Below are 11143 nucleotides of genomic sequence, written 5' to 3'. Positions count from 1 at the left end.
TCTCTATTACAGGAATCCTCTGAAACTTCAAGTCTGGAGAGTCCGCTTTCGCCAGCCTAAGAACAGAAATGAGCCAGGACTGAGCAGCAGCATGGTGAAAGAGGCTCTGTAGATCTCAGGGAAAAAACAGAGAAGATAAAGGGTGTGTTTTGCACAAGCAAAGGGTGTTTCACACAAACACTCAGCTTTGCCTCTGATGCCCCGTTACTTAATGCAAATGTTTCAGAGGTTTGGAATGGCACTGCAAGTGCAATGTGTGGATGCACTGACATTTTCCAATGGGGCATATTAAAAATGGAAAGAAATTAGAAACTCATATGTGGCTTGTAACTTCAAACGTTTCAACAGGATAAATATATGCAGAGTGCTTAACAATGCTGTGCAATGTTTTTTTGAAATATATACTCCCTAATGTACTTGTAAGCAGGGGGAGTTCAAACAGCAATCAGCCAAAACTGAATAGGTACACTCCATCAGAATAGATTTTCCTTATAGTTGCCCTCAAAGCAGCATCATTTCTCATACTACTTGAAGCTGATTTAAGTGTTGGGTCTGTGCCAATTATTTGTTAAGCCTTCTGTCTTTATTTTATAGCTTATATGATACAACTGACCAACTCACGGAAACATCTGTTGCACACAAAGGCAAAAAGTACTAGGATCCTACTAATGATGTGATGGCCACTTTGTCCCTTTTCTGCCAGCATTTCCTCTGAGGGTGGCCTCAAATGCAGCTTACACTGCATCTGGATTGTTGTGTAGTTCATTTTGTAGAGGTGGGAATTTATTGCTTATTTAATCAAAGACGATCTTTGTTAGCTAAGTGTACAATTAAAATCATGGTATTTGGTGTAGATCTGGGTGGCTTATAGCACCAGTTTCTCACTTCTAAGCACAGAGTTAAAGTTCAGCCAGAGGTCGTGCATAATATGAGTTTTCAGGGATTTTAGTGTAGTCCCCACTGGAGCGTTATCTACAACACAAACAACTATACATCATTTGGCAATTCAGGACAAAATTTGATTAGGAGACACCCTATTCTAGCTAATTTTAACATACTGAAGAGTGTGCTCCCTTTGCACAGCAGTTGTTTCTGGCAAGCCCTAAAATTGTTGATGAAGAAGAGGAGATTTGCCATACTATCTAGCCTTCAAAGCATATCAAATTTGGTATTTCTCTTAACAAATCTATAACATGGTGTTTCACCTAAAAGATTATATTGAAAGGTGACTGACCCTGTGCCAAGGAGATCTGAATCTCTCTCTCAGAAACAATTATTTGCCTTTCATTATGTATTACAGGTTTTATTTAACAACACTGCCTAATGCCTTCAGTGTTATATTCTCTAAACAACTCGTAGTGAACAACAGCATTTTATGGAACAGGGTCCCTTTCTCAGCAAAACTGCTGCACATTTTAACAGTGGGATTCACTTTGCCTAAGTCTGTGTCAGAATTAAGTGTCTAGGCTAAGCAAGCTCCTCCTACAGTAAATGGAATGGCCAAACTCACGTGAGGGACCCCCGTACCAAGTTCCTGCAAGTAGTCTCTCCTCAAGGTTGTCTCTTCACTGAAAGATTATGAGGGTTATAACCTAAAAATCTGGAAAGGAAAAGATGTCCTCATGGTTCAGATTAATCAAGTTTTATCACCATCTAAATCCATCATAAAATGCAGTTCTTCCACGAGTCAGTCAATAATTTGATTTCAGCTGGACTACCCAGAGCCTAAAATGCATAACTTCTCTAACTTTTCTTGCTGTAACTGTCTTTCTTTACTTCAAACCCAAATGACTATCAATTCTGCACACAGACAACATTATGCTGACACCTGTAGAAGGCAGGCACTGAAATTTCTTGTGTGTCAACTTGGCATCTGAAAAAAGAAAAACCCAATTTGAAAACAGTTCAGAATTTCATTATGTCGAAGAAGACATCGCCAGGAGAAAATGTTTTTCAAAGATATACATTCCAGTCAACAAAATCTCTTAAACTATAAAAATTCAGACAGAAAATTTTCCTTTTCAAGGACTTACGTGTGGAAAAATAGAAGTCTGTGGAGCATTACGCTGTGGTGAACTTCCCCCAGTTTCAGGTTGTGAAGGAGCTTTCTGCTGAGCAAAGTTCAAGAGACTAATTTAAGCAGCCTTCAACTTCATTTCTGTGAGCAAAGGTGGGATGAAGATAGTGCTTGGGCAAGTCTAGTTGTAAAGGGGCAGACAGATAGCTTTCAGCCACATTCAGTTTCTGCACCTCTCCTCACCTGTTTGGTAAGTATGAGCTATATGCCAGCTTTCTAATGATATCCTCAAGTGTTTTCAATTGGATGTCAAAGCCTTGCGACCCACGAAGCCCTGCAGAACTGCAGTGCCTCTTCCTTCAGCGCCCACTGCTGCAAACATGGCAGTCAAAGACTTCATCCTTCAGCAAAACATTCCCATGTTTTTTTCCATGTTGTTGTCCTATGTATTTTCCTCAACTTGCTTCATTTTTTACCTTCCAAGTCCTCCTAAATTTCAGTCTTCTGCTTTATGGCAGTTTGTAGCATACATGGAATATCAGCTTTGTTGTCAGCTATTTATATGGTGTCTTTTATTTTGATGTGGAACCTTATCCCACAGCTTCTTGTTTTAAATAGCCTATCATTCATTAAATTAGATAAGACTTAAATTTCATTCAGTTTGTCATTAGAAGTTGTTAGTCTTTTTCTGTTGGTTGTTACCTGATCTCTGCCAGAATACAAACGACTTTTTGTTTCCCCAGGATTTGGATCTCAGTGTCTTCTTTTCTGTCTCCTCTAATTCTGTCTGCATATATTCTCTTATTAAAAATACATAAGTATATGTGTAGATGAACTGCCTAAGATGTTCATGTGATGGCATGTTATGCCTACCTGCATGTCATTCTCAACATCTACCTGTACCTGTCAATTGATAGAGTCTCCACAACTGTCAGTCCCCCTAGAAGAGCAGACCAACTTCAAAGGAATTCAAGAGATGTTTGGATGTCCCAGAGAGACAAAGTGTCTTAAACCGTTGTAAATACAGGCACCTAAACAGAGAAGTAAGATCTTATTTAGTACATCCACCGAGACACACATAAACAGATATCAGCCTGTGGTGGCCATGTGTTGGCTGATCCACCAGCCCTGGACCTGCCACAATACCTGCTGCCACCTCACTAGGAAAACAAGTAGATGTGGGAGGGCTATTGAATGACAGATGTTTGAGAATGCTGGAAAAGCTATTAAGTTGCATAGGGCAAAACTTTGTGGGAAATCAGGTCTGTTTATCTCTACTTTCAAGGAACAAACTGTTTACTGTAAGTGGCTCTTCTGAAGAGTTGTTATTTGCTGCTTTGTGCTTCCCTGACTGTCTCCTTGGTTTTATGTGATATTGTCCTCACACCTCATCTCCGTTTGACTGCTATTTAATTTCCCACTTATTTAGTCATATAAAGTCATCTATGTTAAAAATAGATGTGGATGAAGTTTTGTTTCCTTTTTGATGTAAGAGAGGGGGAAAAAATCCCGGCTTACAACAGAACCAGACCAGTTTACCAAAGGTGCCCACCCATTCCCAGCCAGCCTGGGAACATTTTATTCAAACAAGCCCTTCCTACATTTCACAAAGCCAATTCCTTCATGATGAGGTTTTACTAAACCACTAAAGAAAAAAACACCTCCCTTCCACTGGTTTACTCATCTCTACCAGTATAAAATTGAATTTTACACATTGAGAAAACGGAGGGGTTTTTTTCTTTTTCCTGCAGCCAAGGTACAGAAGGCACATGATTGGCTGCTGTCACTGAATCTTATACAGCATTATAATATAAAGCTTCATTACATTCAGGTGACTGACCAGCACAAGAGAGCACTCTGAGGTAACTTCTGATTTGGGTTGGTGGTCAACACAGTGAACCAAGCCTTGGGTCAGATGGTTTGTCTACCTTGTAACAACAAATCTGCTATCCCAGAACTACACTTCACCACATTGACACATTAGGGAAACCTTTTTAGAAAAGAAGTTGTAGGATAAGGAGAAGAAAAGAGAGGCAGGAGTATATTTCAATGTTATTTCAAAAGAGAGGAGAGTGGGTATTGATAATCATTTGCAAAGGATACAGCAAAAACTTCATAGCAGAAACATCCACTTGAAACAGAGACTGGAAGTCAGCCAACCCCCCTAACCTGTTGACGACAAATCATAGTTGCATAAGACATCCCCCAAATCATAGTAGAAACTAAACAGGGGAGTGAGCAGAGCAGATGTTTGGAGGTCATTAACAGGAGCTCAGTTTTCCTTGCCTGGTGGCTACCTCTAGAGATAACTGATTCCCAGAAATTTCCTTGACCTCCAAACATCTGCTCTCTTCTCCTGTTTTCTTCACATCCGTACTGCAGAGCGTCTCATGCAGTCATAAACTTTTCAGTCCTTTCTAATACCATATTTGTATCTCACTCTCCTAAATCACGAAGGGAAGTATTTAACAGGTCTGGACCTATCATCGTCCATGGTAGGACCTTCATGTTCATTGCGGTTGATGCTAAACCGTATTACTTGGCGCTTTTTTTTTCCTTTTGTCTGCATGCTGCGAGTGTGCACATAAACTATACAAATAAGCTAATTTGTTCTTTTGATTTGAACCCTTAGACGCTTCCCTTATGGTCTATATATTGCCATTTTACAGTATTTCTCTGTCTGCTGCTCTTTATCAAGTCCTCAGTCTCCATGAGAAATAGACATGCCTGAGACAGCTTTATTACCTCATAAAACACGGGGAGCAATCATATTTCCAAGTATGAATGCTACTGCTTTTCCTTCCTCTAATGGTCAAGCATATCTAGTGAAAGTTGTTGTGTACAATGTGCTCTGGTGCTGATCAGCAGTCCATTATCTATAGCCATTTAAAATGTTTCCCTGTGGGACAATAATAGTCAGTCATTCTTCCTTTTTGGATGAGTGGTACCATATTTGCTCTTTTCTTTCTCAAAATTTCCCATACTTCCCAATTTTCCTGGAAATCTAAAATAGATTACATGTGCTGCAATAAGCTTCCTTGCTAATCCCCCACATATCCCTCAACACTCATGTCTAGCAGATAGCAAGTTCCTTCTGTGATCACATATTCTAAGCATCTCTCACTTGCTAACAAGTTTCTAGAGCAAATATTTGCTCTATATTATCTAGTTTACTAGGTTGGGGGTTTTTTGACCTTTTTACTGAAGTGTTTTGTTAATCTCTTTCTCAGAAAGCTCTTGGCATCCCAGACAGTTTGGAGTCATTGTTCCCTGTTCCTCTGCTCACACCCTTGCCAGAACGAGGTGGTTTTGGATTAAGGAACTGATTTTGCAGCACAGCAATCGATAGACCTGCAGCTAGAAAGGGACCAAATTCCTTTTTCATGACTTGGATCCATGGGCCAACCTTGGCAGTTTGGGATTTAGAACTGAAGAGGACCTCGGAGTTAGAGCCTGCAATCCTTACATAGGAGCCTAACTCAGAGACTGTTGAGAGAGGTCAGCAGTCAGCAGCCACCTCCAGCCTTCAGACTGTTTTGTGGTTTCTTCCCTCCTCTCTCACCTTGTTGTTGTCCCTGGGAGTTTTCTTTATGACTGCATTTTCTTTTACTTGCTATTCCTTAATACTGTAAAATGATCACATGCCTTCTTTTATTATCTCTGCTGAAATCGCATCAACCCTCTCTCTGCCCTACCGCCCTCTGTATCTCAGTCCCTGCCCTCATTTCTGCTTGCTTCTCGGGATGATCATGGTTCAGGCCAGCTGGGCTGACACTGAGGAGGAAAGCTCTTCCTGAAGGAACTAGTGTGGGCTTTGGAGACTCAAGGTTTGACCCTGCACTCCACCCAGATCTTCCTGTGGGCAAGTCAGAGGGTCCACCTTTGCGCTGCCAGCCACTCTTACAGGGCCACACACATGCAGCTGTCCTCCTGGAGGAGAAACAACAGGCTGGAGCCTAATCCAGACTGTTTTGAACTCTTTGGATGCCCTGGACCTGGACAGACCAAGTGTTGTTAGGGTCAGACCCTGCCCCTTCCTGCTTGCTAGGGAAGTAATCCCTTCCTCCCAGGTCCTGACTTTGCTATTTCCTGACCAGCAAATAGCAAAGCCCTCACTCCCTTCAGGATCCAGCTCACCCCCCCTATCCCCACGCCCAAGTGGATTACTGCAGTTTATGTGTCTTGAGCTAAATGCGTAGGTGATGCACAGGCTCCAGTTGGCACAGGAAGAAGGCACCTGCCATATCTATGGCTCAGACTACCATATACACCTCACTCTACATTCAAATCCTTTTGGTGGCTTCCCATCATCTTCCAGAAGCAGTCTGAGGACACAATCCTGATTTCTGAAAAAATTAATGGCTCAAGTCCCAGCTACATCAAAGACTGGGTTTTGATCTGTAAATGACTGTGAAAGCTGCACTCCTCTGGGACAACGGACTTTCAGACTTGCTGACAAAAGTGTAAAAATATCCAGTAGCCAGGAGACAAAGTCAACCTGACCTGAGTGAGAAGCAATTTCCTGCCTATGAGGGTAATTAAACACGGGAGCACTTTGCCACAGAAGACTGCCAACTTCAATAAGCTTAGGTATGCTTCTGAAAAGTGTGACTCTCTGGCACCTCTGACAATACGATGGGTTGGGTCTAGGTTTGCAAAGGGAAGGAGGAGGCTGGCCTGCATGATCCTGACAGTCTTTGCTGGTTTTGGACTGCGGGAGCTGATGGGTTCCTCTGGTCATGCCATTCTTCCATGGTCACTGTAAGGAGGAGGAATAGTCTCACAACACTTGCCTTTCTTCGTTAAGACAACAATTTAAATGAATCTTATGGTTTTGACCAGCAAATAGCACAAGACTGCCTGATAAGGTTATGATCTGGATGAAACATGGGAATGCTGTGATTTTGTTTTTGCTTTCCTCTGAAGCAATGAAGGGTCTGGCCTCTCACTGTAGTGACCTTGACTTGTGCCAGCCTGTCTGAGTTAGCCTCAACTAGACAGCAACAGCACAGAGCCTAGGAAAGGTTTTGGGAAACTGGGTAAATACTTGGTTAGCACAGGCGGAGTTCACAGCTAGTAAGAGACGTGCCGGGACAGGACAGATCAGCACACTGAGCTGGTGCAGCAATCCTTTGGGAAAAGCTTAGCTGCTCACTTGCAGGTTCAAGCTCCTCTGTGCACTTGGGAGAGGAAGGGATTTTCCTTTCCATTGGATTGGTAGTGACTCTAGAGATATTTTGTCTTTTTTCTTTGTGGCACTCGTTTGCCTACTGGAATAATTTGGCCATACCCTGCTTAGTCATGTCTCCACTGTGTGGGGACCTCCTGGCTGATTTTGTTCTCTGCCTGCAGTGATGTCTCAAAGCCTGAAGTGCGTCAGTCTTTGAGCAAGACACGTGCAGTTATCTGAATGGCTTGGAGCACCCATGAGAACAAAGTGAGTCATCACACGGTTTCTTCTGCCTCATGTTTTATGGAAACAAGAAAGCTATGGATAAGTCATGATTAAGAATTGAAGAATACATTTTTTAATCGAAGTTTGGGGCCACCATATGTCCAGTGGTTTTTTTAGGGTTGGGTTTTGTGTGGACATGTCCTCTTTCTCTGTCCTGGTAGTTCAGGGCAGTATTTAGTGAAGAGATGTTTTGGCCAGTCTGCATTTTGAGGTGTTATCTATGAGGACAGGCAGGTGGAGGCTGACGGTGCTGCACAGCAGGACACTGGCTGTAGGTGCTGGTGACCTGTGTGAGTGGTAGGGAGCTGAGGGCATGGACCTCAAATGCTCTGAGTGTGAGAGGGGCCAGGGAAACAAGATAAAGCAACGACTACATTTGATGTGCTGAACTATGAGGCTAGCAGAGAGAAGTCAGAGAAAGAGGAATGACTGGAGGGCATGGGAGGGAGCAGAGAACTGAAAGGACATGGAGGAGTCTTGTTAATCAGAGGGAATCTGATGCAGTGTCTGGAGCAAGGTGGGAATAGATGTGGGAGGACTGAGGAGGCTTTGGACTGAAGGGCCTCAGGGTTTTGAAGTCCTTCAGGGCTTTTGGGAGGGGAATGGAAGTTAAGAATTTGGGTTTCATGCTGTGGACAGCCATGGAAAATTTATCCATCTGGGAATTACTAGGAAAGGCCCTCTTTAGGGTGTACAGGCACACACAGAAAACCTTTTCCCACCCCGTGCCAGTTACTATGTGCTTTGTGCACATGACAACTGCTCCGTCCTCTTCACTATGTTCAGGCTGGGAGGACCCAGACTCTGTCGGTCTTCATGTAACACTGGAAACTAAAATTAGAATTTGGACTCTTCCATCTGTTCCCAAACTCCCAACAAAACCCACACACCAATCAAGAAGCAGCTGTCATACAGACACAGCAATTCCTGAAGACCCCTTTGGATGAGATTTCTGATGCTGGAAAACAAGGAAATATGTCCTGAAAAGTGAATGAAGCTACGTTAACTGTAGCTCTTAATTTTTATATCACTGTAGCTACAGTGATATTTTTCTGGTTTAGCCACTGTCATTTTTAACCCTCTTTGTCCACTCTGGTCACTTCTTGCTGACTTCTCTCTCTACAACATCCCACATTTTGTCCTCTCATTCAGAGTATCCAAGATCCCATCATCTTCTCTTTATTGTAGCAACTTCTACCTTACCTCCTTTCTTGCATATAAAAATACAATCTCAAGAACTGATCTAGTTTGTTATCAAGGTGGATGCAGGCCTTACGCTTTGTTTCTGAGTTAAAAGCTGTATAACGTAGGTCTTGTTCTGCTTATACAGACCATCTTCTTCAGCCAGTCAGTGCTTAGTCATATCTGATTTATTTTCTTCATCTTCTCATTCATACGTGCATCTCACTGTTTCAGTACGAGGAAAAGTCTGCCTTCAACTTCTCCTCTATATATCCTTCACATGCCTTCCATGGGATCCATCAGCTTCAGTCCTTTCTAAATTACGGTATTGTTTTTATTCCTGCTAGGACAAGCTCAAGCCAGAGTAACTAGTAATACTTCCCTCTGATGGTTACATTCTGCATTATTGATGTATATTGCTTTACTTGCCAGTTGGTATTGCAATTAACTCTTTATGCCAAGCACATGATCCTCTCTGGGTAAACAAATAGTCCCAGAATACATGGGGGAACTCAAAGCCCTCATTAAAAAAATGAAATGGTAGTTTTCAAAAGAATGAACCCAGCTAATTAAGTCCTGCAAAATTAAATTTTCTGAGTGAAGTTCTCCAGCCCATTCATTTTTAAAATCGCAGTACTTTATGTTATAAAATGCCTTAAGTCTTTGAATTTTCCCTTTGGCCACCATTAGGTCATATTTCAAATTCCTGGCACTCTTATTTAAGTCTTCAATAAGTTAAATTGTTATTAGGCATATTTTGAGTCTGTAATACTTTCCCCAAGTATACAATGAACATAAATCAAATATTCATCATATAATCATGATTCAAATATAAAATGTTCCAGACATGTTTAGGACAAATGTAGATAATTAATTAAGGGAGCTGGAGGATTAGAAGTGAGATGTAAAGGGTGGCAAAATCATGAGCCTTTTTTATCAGTTTTATCAGAACCCCACAGAATTCACCATGTTTCAGTAACCTCTCCTTGCTTTTTGGCTTAGCACTTTTTTCCAGACATCTTTGGTCTTCGTTACAGGGTATTTTTTTGCCGGTGCTAGGGTTATGATTATGTGTATGCACCTATGTCCATGTCATAGGTGCTTTCATTTGTTAAAAACTGTTGGATTTATTCAGTGTTATTAAATATGTTCTTAGCGACATTAAGACTTGATGAACTATTTCAAAATAAGACTTGGCTTCTTCAAAATTTCCTTGCAATACACTCTAACTTGAAATAGCTTTCCACAAAATGAGGTAGAACGTGGAAGGAAACCACTAATACACTTCTGGACATCAAGAGAGATAGTTTTTCTTTTCCTTCAACTAGAAAACTGGAAAACTGGAGCAAGCATACGCCAAAGCCTCCAAAATCTTCAAAATTATGCAAAAGAGCTTTTAATAGCATCTGGCAAATAGAAAGCAGAACTGCAAGAGAAAGTTTAAGCTGGCCTATTTGTCATGATCTTTCCTTCTTCCTCAGGTGTCCTGCAAAATATCACCTCTACCAGTGAAGTGTCCTTTACATCTAGTGAAACAGATGGCAGTGCCATGGGGTGCAATATAATGTCTTGAAAACTGCAGTGGAACTGGATTTGTGCCATAACTATGACTAGTATTTCACTGTCAGCCCCAAAGAAAAACTAAGTTCAAAGTAAAGAACAGAAACAAGCATCTCAATAATTTTAGTCTGCTTTGGCTCCTCAGCCCATTGCTTAGCATGGGAAATCATTTTCATCAGTGGTTTCGTGATCAATATGTGCTGATATGCACAAAAGACAAATAAATGGGAGCTATCTGTACACATTTTTCATATGGTAGCACCTTTTTGGGTTGAAAGTTCAGCTGGTGTACTTGGTACCATTCCTTGTGTTGCCATATACCATTCTTCAAATGTATATGAGGGTTTGTGTTCCCGGCCTATTGCATGTTTCAAGAAGTTTGTTTTCCTGACTAGTCTTGTACAGCAACATGCCACCACAAAAAAATCTATAAACCTGCAGCAGATGTAGCTGGATAGCTGCTCAATGATAGCAGATTCCTGGACCACTCATCTTCAGTGAGCCTGGCTTGGTTCCCCTGACACTGATCAGTCCCAACAGTGCACCTCAACATTGAAGAACTAATTGAAGACGGAGGTGACACTGCAATGGAGCAGCTTCTCTTACCTAAGGCAATGTTGCTTGTACTATTATTCTGTTCATGCAGGAGTTTCCCAAGTGAAGGCAGACTTATTTCAGTTGTCCTTCCTACACAAAGGTAAGGGACAGTTGCCCTGATTTGTAACCACAATGCACGGGGACTCTGGGTCTCCAAGGATACCAGGGATGTGTTCCCTTTTGAACAGTACTTGTCCCCCTCCACCACAGCTGTATCCTGTAGGATATGTATACAATCCAGTGCAAAGCCACTGCCATCATCACTGGAACACCACATGGAGAAGAAAAGAAAAATAAATTCATCCTCTACATCCCAGCAATTCAGATTATGA

This window comes from Falco cherrug, chromosome 6 (genome assembly GCF_023634085.1).
Source record: "Falco cherrug isolate bFalChe1 chromosome 6, bFalChe1.pri, whole genome shotgun sequence".
Classification (NCBI taxonomy): Eukaryota; Metazoa; Chordata; class Aves; order Falconiformes; family Falconidae; genus Falco; species Falco cherrug.
The sequence above is the reverse complement of the archived record's forward strand: the minus strand, read 5'-3'. Positions refer to the sequence as shown.